General features: G+C 37.2%; 1 long non-coding RNA gene across 1 annotated transcript; it reads right to left on the reverse strand.

The window, feature by feature from the left end:
• Positions 1–5,996: 5,996 nt before the first annotated feature.
• On the reverse strand, positions 5,997–11,745 carry LOC121399041. Its single transcript, XR_005964700.1, has 3 exons — positions 10,661–11,745; positions 9,343–9,420; positions 5,997–6,150 (listed from the first exon to the last, which is right to left on the reverse strand). It is a non-coding gene; the product is annotated as an uncharacterized LOC121399041 (long non-coding RNA).

Genomic DNA, 11,745 nt, shown 5'->3' on the forward strand with positions numbered 1-11,745 from the left:
GGAAACATCCACTGTCTAAGGTTTTCTGGTGGGCTCACGGTCTTAGATTTTCTGGTGGGCTCACGGTTTTAGGTTTTCTGGTGCGCCCAAGGTCTAAAGCTTTCTGGTGGGCCCCTGGCATCCCAGTCCGACACTGCTTCCATACTATAACATACTTAAAGTTACCTCAAAGGTGAACCACCCCTTTCAGTATTAGAAAAACAGTCGCACATAAATAATACAAAGTAATTGGGGGGAAAAAGTCTTTATTTCCGGTAAAGTCACAAAAAGTATTGGAAGGTGAACAACCCCTTTAATAAAAGTCAAATTAAAAGAATGTGCATAGGACATATTCAGCCTAATGTTACACATATTTGTATTTTACTTAATTGCAGAATATTGGTTAATATTGTTGTAATTATAGTGTAGTAATTGCTGCTATACCTAATCAGGATTGACACTTGAAAAGATAAAGGTGAAAAACAACAGCAATAAATTCTGTAAGATTTGTGACACCTCACACATAGATTGATATTCCTTTTGTTGGTCATTTGACCTATGAGCTGAATGTTGTAAATATACCAGGGAACACCACAGCTTCATTGTAATCCGCTTGAAAAAGGAACTAAAATGTTCTGAAAGCTTGCTATGATTATATTAGTAAGCCAATAAAGGTATCACCTTTATACCACTTTTGTTATTTTTTTTTATTTCAAAAGGGTTGCCCTGTAACATGATTGCGGAGTGTAGCCTCAAGTAGGATAGTTCTAGTTTCTAAGCTGTGCCGTTTTGTGTTCCCAGCTATAGTCAGGTGATCCCACTGGTGTCTAATAAAAGGGCAGCCAAGTTTGGGAGTTTTACTTTGAAAGCAGCGAGTAAGTTGCAGGTAAAAAGTAGTCCCTTTGTAAAATGTATAATTAAGCAATTGATTCTTAATGAATCAGATGAAAACTGAGCGTAAGACTGGCCAGATATGGGATGACTTTGACCTAGTTGGCCAGCTTAAATATATTGCAATATATGGACAAACAATCCCTGTTTTGTTTAAAGGGTAAGGCATTTTTCAGTAGCAGTATGCACAAAATGTCGCTGTCTTAAATATATTGATAATGGGTCGAGTGCAGAGGACCTCTTGTATGTGCCGTTTTGTGTGCACACACATTTTGAGGCAAAATTGTGGTGCACACAAAGAATTTTGTGTGAAAACACCACATTTTTCATTTATTGTGCGCACAGTTTTTTAAAACATACACACAAAAGAATTTTCTTGCGCACATGGCTGAGAAGGAATTAGAGGGAACATTGGCTGTCACCTAGTGGAAGAAATTTAAATTGCATTCAGCAGTTGATAAAAACTATTGAGGCAATACATGATGCTAATGTAGCTGTCAACTCCCTCAGGTTTCCTGTGAGTTACCTGGTTACAGACCCCTAACCCTGGCAATATATGCCATTCCCCCTGCTTTTGGAATTCCCACGTGCACAGGGAATTTTCAGACACATGGAAGTACTTGTGAGCATGTGCAATCAGCAGCCAGTGTATATGTGCAGAGACATCATGGCGCCCTTGTTGCACACAACACAAATGCCCCTTGTTTACCACAGTTCCAAGTTGCCATATCTGTGCTAATATATTTTGTAAATGTGTGAAAGAGAAATCAGTCTCAGGTAGGAATAATAATACTTGTGGTGCACATGGTGGGAGGCCAGGCCCATATTGGCAATCTGTCTTTTCTGGCAAATGCCGGAGTTAGCACTCTGTCTGTTTTCAGTACACATGGGCTGCTTCACATTCTCTGCCTGCAAAATGTAAATAAACAACAAAGTTATAAATATTGGGTTTGCACACTCAAAAAAACTGCAAATACACTGTGGTATGAAATATAAGAAAATCTTTACATATGCTTTTTTCAATCAATATATTGTACAAACCAATCTCACATTTGTCTAACAAAAATAAACATATATCTGCAGCGATATTACCAAATAGAGATACATACCACAATTTGTGTGAATCAAGGCAAAAAAGAAACTACAAGCAGCGGATACACTTGCCAACAAGGAGAATTAGCCCCAACATTTCGGCGCAATAGCCTTTGTCAAGGGGAATCCTGATGTGTTATAGGATTACTCAAGGTATAAATACCCTATTCAATTAAACGCCAGGTCTCCATGTTCGTGTGAGCTCACTATTTCCAGTTTTGTGATGTCACATCCGCTGAAATCACTTCCCTGGATAATCAATCCAGTGTTGTGAACAACAAATACCAGGGCCATATTTATTATATGTTCGCAAATGTCTCAGTGGCATCTCTCCTCCAGCTTCAACGTAGCCTCCCCCCCCACCTAGCACAATCCTGCCAGCCCCTAGCCTCATTCTTCAATTATAAAGTGTTTGAGTATTGTATCACAGCAGTCTGCAATAGGAGTGAATTTGTGGGCTTTAGATTGCCCAAAGCACTTGCATGACACACTGGTGCATATACAAACAGGTTGGTCAGTCTTTCACTGACATATGGACCTCTATTTCTGTTAAAAGCAGGGCTGTGTGTTGAAACAAAACAACTTGCATGAGCAGAGTTGCACTACAGGCCTAGTCCCAGCAGGCTCACGCGTGAAGCCTAGAGCCTGTAATTTTTTTTAACTGGAGGAACAGATACATAAGGTTCAAAGGTGACCATGCATTTCAGATAGGTTTACATATTATTTTTTGTGCCACGGCTGCTTATTATTCGTAGTCTGCCTTGTGGGTGGCCATCTACTAGACTCTACCCTTATTCAGTTAGTCAATTAGCCAACAGAAGCACCTGGTGCTGTCTCTCTCTTAATAGCAAAGATATATTCAGATGCGTAACAACTGTATTACTGTTATTGTAACTTTAAAAAAATGAACATTTCTGTGTAGTGAGTGAAATTTTTCACCAGGTTTTAATGGAAGACACCCCCCCCCATTGACTCCAATGTATTGTGCGTTAAAGAGTTGATGCATAAAAAGGAAGCAGATTGGAAAAAGTCGCTGTAAAAAACGTTGAATGACTTCAATGTGTTTTTGCAAATTTTTTGATGTTTCAAGAATTTTTTTCATTTATGGCCTCCACTAATGATTCGCAAATTTGGGGCGTTTCGCCGGAAAACTCGCAAATTTCCTGCGAAATTCGCAAAACAGCGGAAAAGTTCACGAAAAGGCACCAGCGTCTCGTTTTTGACGCCAGCATCCGTTTTTAGGACCACGTCGCACATTCGTCTGCATTTTTGATGCCAGCTAATTTTCACGGCGGTTTCGCAAATTTATTCGCCAGTTTCGAATCGCGGGAATTCACCACAAATTTGCGCTTGGCGAATAATTTCGCCCATCACTAGCCTCCACACATAGATTTATAGCCATGCAGAGATTGACAGTCAGATGTGGTTTGGGCAAAAAAAAAAACAGCTACATTATTTATGGAAAGGATAAACCACTAACTTACTATGCCCAAGAACTGAAAAGATATAGAAATGTAACTGTACAATAGATTGTTAGCTCTTTTGGACAGGGCCCACTTCACCTATTGTATTAGTTATTGGCTGCTTTGTATGTGATTCTGTATGTTTATTGAATAAACTTGTTTATTGTACAGAACTGTGGAAAAGGTTGGTGCTTTATAAATACATCTTAATAATAGTAGTAATAATAATAATGCACCCTAATAAGAAAAACACACTGTGCCAATCCAAGCTATAATGCTAACTGGGGGACTGAAAAAAGCAATTAATATTGCTCAGAATATATAATAGAGCAACCAATGTTGAGATTCTGAATCTTACATTGTAACCCTATAGTAAACTGAGTGGCACAGTTCTCTAACTATGAGCTTTACCCCAATACTTTGCTCAGCAAAGGAGTTCATAGCAGGAACATAGAGCAACAAGAGGATAGGCATATACTCACAAGCACCAAAGGTCAGTATTAGTTCCTGCAGGGAAGAGAATATACACAGCAGCAATGAAAGTACACCCTGCTTTCAGCCTTTACCCTAAATGGAACCCAGGGGAATCACTACATCTCTAAGGGTCAGATTTATCAAGGGTCAAAGTGAATTTGAGGGAATTTGAAATTCAAAGTAATTTTTGGATACTTCGACCATGGAATAGGATACTACGACTTCAACTTTGATTCGAAGTAAAATAGTTATGAATATTCAACCATTCGGTATGAATATTCAACCATTCGGTAATTGAAGTACTGTCTCTTTAAAAAAACTTCGAATTCAATACTTTGCCAAATTAAACCTGCCGAAGTGCTATGTTAGCCTATGGGGACCTTCTAGAGCAGTTTTCTAAGTTTTTTAAAGTCGAAGAAAAATCGCTCGATCGATGGATGAAATACTTCGAATCGTTTACTTCGACCGCAAATGGCCAAATTCGATGAAAAAATAACTTCGACTTCGATATTCGAAGTTGAAGTAATTAAATTTGATGGTCGAATTTCGAAGTATTTTCAACCTCGAAATTCGACCCTTGATAAATCTGCCCCTAGGTCTCTACACTTATTTAAAGTCTCTATCACTTATTTATAAAAATTTGATTTTTTCTGATTAAAAAAGTCAGATCAAACTAGAATCCACGATTGTACCTTATTCATTATAAAAAAGCGCGATTCCATTGGATTGGGACAAACGCGGAAAAAACTGCGAAAATCAGAATCATATGTTTTTTTCTGATTTTTTTACCCGAATCACTCAATTTTTACAGGCTTTTTCCCCAGAAAAGCCCAAATATCTTGAATTTTTGCCTCAAAAGTCCGAAATAGTTTGATTTTTGGCCAAATTCCAGCAGAGACCACAGAAATTTGCAAATAGGATAGGGACCTCTCCCATTGACTTATATACAACCTCGGTAGGTCTGACATGCCGGATTTGTCCCTACTCTGGACAGTTAGTACCCAGGATCTTAATCCCACTCACACCCTGCATAGGAGCCTCAGGCTGCTCAGCTAAATAGTCTGACTATCTGTCACTCCAGGAGTGACCTATTACAGTGAGTAGTCTATCCTTACTTGACCTGACCTGTTTAGGTTCCACTTCGTTCTTCCTGCCTGCTCAGTTAAGGACATGAACAAAATCTTCCCTGAACACATGGTTGCTCAGGCTTACTGTATATACTTCAGCACAGTGCCATCTACTACACACTTATTGAACTACAGGGGGCATGGCTAAATGCAGGACCAGGAAACAATTCCCCCTCCTAACTGCATTTTAGGACCCAACTTAGGAGTCTATAACACTAGGGGAATGCATGTTAAATAATGAGTGGCTAATTTACCAGTCCCCTACATTCATTTTTCCTGAGATATACTACAAGAAAGACTTGATTGCTTACAAAAGACAGCACCACACCACTAGCTCTTCAGCTTGTAGGCTGGTCCTTTGGTTAAACTCTCACTTAAACATTACACACACATTGCTACATACAGGCATTGAGGGTTACTGGTAGATAGAGGATTAGAATTTAAAAACTGTTCTTTATAGTAGGTGATATTGGGGCATGTGGGAGGGATCACACTATCATTTCAACTATAGGTGTTTTTTTTATTTAGTCTGCGTAAATTCTGATTTCATTTCGTGAGCTAATACCCTTATTTATGCAAGACATTACTTTAATCACTTAGTAGCCTCTAAGTAACACTGCCTAGAGTTACACAGCTTATAATGCACAAAAATGTCCAAATCCTTCACAATTAACAAGTCCTCCAACACACTACCAACAAAAATAGGGGGGAATGGGAAGAATATAAAATAATAGTGTAGTATGTTTATTTAAACTTAATCACCACTTCTGCTAATTAAAGTGAAATGTGTCACCAAACTGCTGGGTTTCATTGCCCTTTAAATACACAGACACTCAAATGAAACATTTTTAAGAAAAATCCAGTCAATTTAGATTTATTTCCACTAGATACTGTATATTATGACCTTGATGAATGAAACTCTTCATAGTCAGTGTTAATATGTCTTTAAAAAATGGTACAGGTTGTAAAAGAAAATCAATAAATATACAGACATTGCTGCAGAGTTTTATTGGATGCATACGGTTGTGAGTGAACCACTAGAGGGAGTCAAGCAGCATGAAAAATCACTCCTTGGTACAGACACTCTGCATTGCAGAATTGGATAATCAGGATAATCAGTGAAACTGTAGGTAGAGCAGAAAAGGGAATGCTTGGAGTAAAGGCTTGGCAAGGCAGCATTAGTTAACAGGCGTTTGGTTTACATTTCAATAGATATTTTTATTTTAAAATTACAAGTTCTGGTTTATATAGATGTATATTGCCTCTGTTTTGTGTTTCTCTGATTGTGTTTAAATACCAAATGTAATGTATAGTCTGAAACAACAAATTAAACCATATTATATTATTCTGAAGAGTCTAGTGATTAACCAGCTATCTATGAGCTTTCATTAATGTACTAAATTTAATAGATTTTTTTTAAAAAACAGCATATATATAAAATAGAAACTATAATGTATATAATGTAAAATATGAGATATTGATGGTTGCTATACTTGTTAAAGACAATGGGGCTCATTTATAAACACTGGGCAAATTTGCACCTGGGCAGTAACCCATAGCAACCTGCAGGTGGCTGTAAAAAGCTAATCACTGACTGGTTACTATAGGATACTGCCCAGGGGCAAATTTGCCCAGTGTTTATAAATGAGCCCCAATGAGACAAAAATTAGCCCTTAGTTTCTTGAAAGTAGAAAATAAGAGACCCCTCTGCCTGATTTGGTTTTAAGAAATGTATATTTGGGATTACAACCCCTTCAAATGATTTGTGAAATAATGCAATAAATAGCAGTTCTACTTTTGTACACACCTGCATATACACAGCCACAGGCACACAGGTAAATACAGGTATGGGACCTATTATCCACAATGCCCAAGATGTTTCTGTGGTTTACTGCAGATCTTCATACCTTAATTCTACTACAAATGCATGTAAAAGTAAATAAACACAAAAGGCTGACATTGCTTCCAATAACAGAACAGAAAGTAATGTTTAATCCCTTTTGGTAAAAATAGACATGCCCTCAATAATACATGAACATGAACAGGGTCTATCCAATCTTTGACAGTCTCACTACTCATGATAATTACATGGCTTGTTTTTAGGCAACTCAGAACAGAGGAAATGGCCATGGAAAAGTGTTTGACTAAAATCATTGTTTTGGGCATTGAACATGTGGATGTAATCATTCCATAAATGGGTCTCTGCTTGACTGCATTTCATTCATAAAATGAATGAAGAGCACGGAAGTAGGTTAATAACAGGACTGGCAGGTTTAGGCGTTAAAGGGATTTATGAATGCTACGTTTCTCAGCCAGTGGAGAGATGTGCTGGTCAGAACCATGAGTTTTTGTGCAACTCCTATTAGATATTGGTGGAATATACTGTATATTGTTTACTGCCAGTTCATAGAGAAGAAACACACACACACACACACACACATATATCATAAAAATATAAAGTCAGTAGTGTGAGCAACTTTTTAATTGTGCTCCAGAGATTGCTTTTCCTGTGTCCACTCTCTCCTACCACTATCTCTTGATGTTTACCTTATGTAAGAGATGTGCTTGAAATGATCATTGTTATGTGTATTTTTCACCAATATTGAACCTGGAAAACAGATGATTCTTGGGAGAATGTTGTGTTGCAGCAAATAAGGATTTATTCTGTTGCCTACTCCAGAAAAGCCAGATAAATGGGTCCCTGGAGTGAATGGAGGAGAACCAGGTGGACCCTCCATGCCATACTTTATGTATTGCAGTATTTATTAAAGTCCATTTTTTCTGGTCTGATTTTTAAAGGGGAAAAACACAAATCTTTTTGTAGATAAAAAACTCAAATTCATGAAACCCCGATGGTGTTAAAAGTCAAATAAAAAAGTAATTCAACTCAGACCTGCCGAGTTCATGTAGAAGTCGATGGCAGATGTCCCGTTGACATTTCGTAGATATCTTCTTGATCTGCGCTGGGTTTTGTTTAATAATCCAAATATTTTGTGGTTTCGGCATAAAAAGTCACAGGTTTCAGGCGTTAGATCCGAAAAAGTAGCAGTTTTCTGCGAAAAATTCTAAAAAATTGTACGATTCGGATTTTTTTCACGCACAAGAAATTTTTGTAAAAAATGTATTGATAAATAGGGGGGAAAGTCTGTGGGGATTTGGTTGTAGTGGTTTTCAGAAAATAGTGAGAACATTTCAGATTTGGATAATAACCCCCTGTCTTTATGCTCCTGATCCTATGCTGACCTGCCTATAATTTCCTGCAAAAACTGTGTACTGGCAGCTAGCTTGTCACACTAGTTTAGTAGCACTGTAGTTCTGCTTTCCTCAGCAGATCAGTTTAATCTGAACTTCTCCATAGAAAAAAATGATATGCTCCAATGGAATACAAAAATGCTGGAACTTTCAAGGATGAGTTGCACAATTTTCTAAATGGCTTGGCACAGGTGATATTAAACATGTACCTGCCTGACTATGGGTGAAGTCATTCAACATTCTTCTAACTCCCCTATCTTTTATTAAGTCTAAAGCTAATGCCTGTCTGCTAAATTCTATGATACCTGAAAACAGGCATGTTTGTTCTATGTAAACATAATTATGCAAATGCCAACATAATTGCCTAGATCAAGATGTATCCACTATTTCTGACCAAAACTTCAACTCTTTCTCATAATCGCCACCTACACCTCACCCATGTAAAATACTATCACCATGATTACAGCTTAGATTACAGATGTCAGTTTCATTAATTTTTTAATTGCCCCAAAGAAAAGATTGTAATTGGAACAATATTAATGCAATGTTTTTTCTAAGAAATACAAAAGAAAGTCTTCTGGGTTATTAGTTCAGTGTACATATAGATGAAACTGGCATCCATCTAAAGAAGTAGCAGTTTTAGGATTAGATGGGGTGTTGTATATTGAAAATATAGGAACAGCAACCCCTTTTAAATACAAATATGAGATCTATTAATTGGAAGCCAACAATACAGAAAGCTCTAAAATACAGGAAGGCTATCTCCCATAAAGTCTATTTAAAGCAAATAATCTTTTTAAAATATTGTATTCAATATTTACATTATTTTTTTTTTTTTTTTTTGTTAAAATAAATAATAATAAAAAAAAAAAAAATATTTACATTATTTTAGCAGATGTAAGGTATGATGATCCAAATTATGGAAACAAATCCTCATCTGCATTCTGCATAATAGGTACCATATCTGTATTAATAACTTATAATATTAGACAGAAACAGCAAAACAATACCTTGCCACATAGTAATGCATATATTTATATTTCATATACAGAATTTTGTGTTACCTATTTCTTAGCAGAAAAGAACCGCTCTGTATACCAGAAAGCCGTCCTCTTGTTTTATTTGGAAGTTAGTGACATTTTCTATGCAGAGAAAAAGACATGCTCACATCACTCACCTTATGGATTCATATAGATGCACAGAACATTTCGCAAACATATAAATGTACTCTACCTATACTAATTCACATGAGAAACTTAGATTTAGCAAGACTTTATTATCAGCTGAAAATGCTGGCGGAAAATATGTCTCATATGCCAAAGAAAGGTGCCACCCTGCTTAATCTACAAACACAAAATGAAACCATGAGCCATAGTATATATTAAAAACTTCAAGCCCAGATGCCATATTTTTATAAAATGTAGGCAAGTGCCAAAAAATGGTATGGTCCTTGTGTAAAATAAATGGCATTTTGTTCTCCTAAATGGCATAATTTTGTTTTCCTAATGGAATGCCATGGAATCACAGAAGTTTATTTTTTAAATGTCAGACTGACACCTAAAATGTGACACCATTATTTTACACAACCCACAACTTAGACCTGTGCCGGCCTTGTGAAATCTTCATCCGAATGGTGGTCCAGTCCCATGGCAAAAGTTACCCAAATTGCAAAAGTTATGTATAAAGTTACGCAAATGATGTAACCTTTGCAAGTAAACTGTTTAGAAATTTACATAAACGTGCCTATCAACCAAAAGACCATGCAGAGAAGTGTGACAGGGGCAGGCAGAGGCAAACTCCATTGACCACCAATGAATTTTAAAAAAACTTAAAGGGGACCTGTCACCCTAAAAAAGTAGTGCAAATCCCATTTTATGATATTGTTTATGATGCTCCTTTCTTTCTAGCGCCGTCCATTTGTGGATTTTGTGCACACCAAGAAGCCATGTAGGATTCTTGATAAGGAGCTAAAGGATCTAAAGGCAATTATTTGAATACAACAGACCAGTAAAATCATAGGCATCCATTGCAAAGATTATATACAGTCTTGGACTTGTGTTGAGTCTGCCAGCCCGATTCTAAAACTCTATTTTTTGTGCAGGCATTTACCTAAAGTTTAAGCCTTTCCGATTAACTCTCCTGATAAAATGCCTTTAATTTACAGTATTTACAAAATAAAAATCTCATACCTTGTGATAAGATGTTAAATTGCAATTGTAGTCTTTTTAGCTCAACATAAATTTAGTAAATAAATAATACAAATTTGAAAACCATTTCATCTCATTTAGACATCTTAAAACCAGTTTTAGCCAAGAAAATGAAGCAGAAATGTAAGATAAATAAATACTGTATGTATATATGAATACCACTACTGATACCTACTTTCGCAGAAGACTTTTCAGATCTTCATCCAGCCAGTCCAGAATCATGGGCTAATCCAGGATGGTTGACTAAATGATATTCTTGTAGTTTTTCTTGCAAAATGGTGTCTCTCCGGAAGCCATTTACTGCTGCTATTGCATGATATTCCTCATTTTGTAGAATCTTGATTAGAAAAAAAATTAATTGCCAAGCAGCAGCATAGTACTTTCTACATATGTCTGCTGGAATAATATCAGCAATGCAGTTCAATAGAATCAGCTTGTTACTGAGTGTGTGGAGTGTACTGAACAATCATGCGACCAGTTGTTTTTCTCTTGTTGGGATCAAATATGTACTTTTTCTCATGTGAGTGAAAGTTGCAATGTTTGGCATAGATGTTTTAAGACAAGAAATTTATATCGTTTTAATTAGCATAAAATAAAGATGACTTTTAATGATTTTATAATGAACTGTATATTATTTATATGTGCTTGTGCAGTTGGTTTTTATTTCTGAGTAGGTGAATAGTAAGCATCTGTCTATGGATACTGATTAGGTGGATAGTAATGCTATAGTAATGCGATAGTAATGCATCAGAGGGTGTTAGGAGAGGCACAGTGGATGGTAAAAAGTGTTGGATGGTGTAAGGACTCATCCTGGTGGTCTAATGGGCGGCGGGGTCCCCGCCGTATGCTGCCGTCTTCCCCTAGGGTCGGTTTCTTTATGGGGCGCATGGCTGCACGCTTCCGGATTTATGTGTCGGCATGATGACGTCATCGCGCAAACGGCGCGAAATTCAAAGTATTTAAATCGGCTTTGTAGTAAAAAACATTTCCCGTTGTTAGGTTCGATTTGTTTGTTCCTGGTCACTTTCCTTAGTGAATCCTGCTTGTTATTACTGATATTGACCCTTTCCTGCCGGTGACTACTCTGATCTCTCCTATCCTGACCATTTGCCTGTCCGCTGACTATTCTACGCTCTCCAATCCTGGTTCTGGCCTGTCTGACTATTCTCTGCTTGTGTTGGTCCGGCCTGTTTCCAAGTGGTGTTCTTCCTTCCAGTATCCTGGTGAGACAATCGTGCTCACTTTGCTTGTCCAGAACCG

This window comes from Xenopus laevis, chromosome 9_10S (assembly GCF_017654675.1).
Source record: "Xenopus laevis strain J_2021 chromosome 9_10S, Xenopus_laevis_v10.1, whole genome shotgun sequence".
Taxonomy (NCBI): Eukaryota; Metazoa; Chordata; class Amphibia; order Anura; family Pipidae; genus Xenopus; species Xenopus laevis.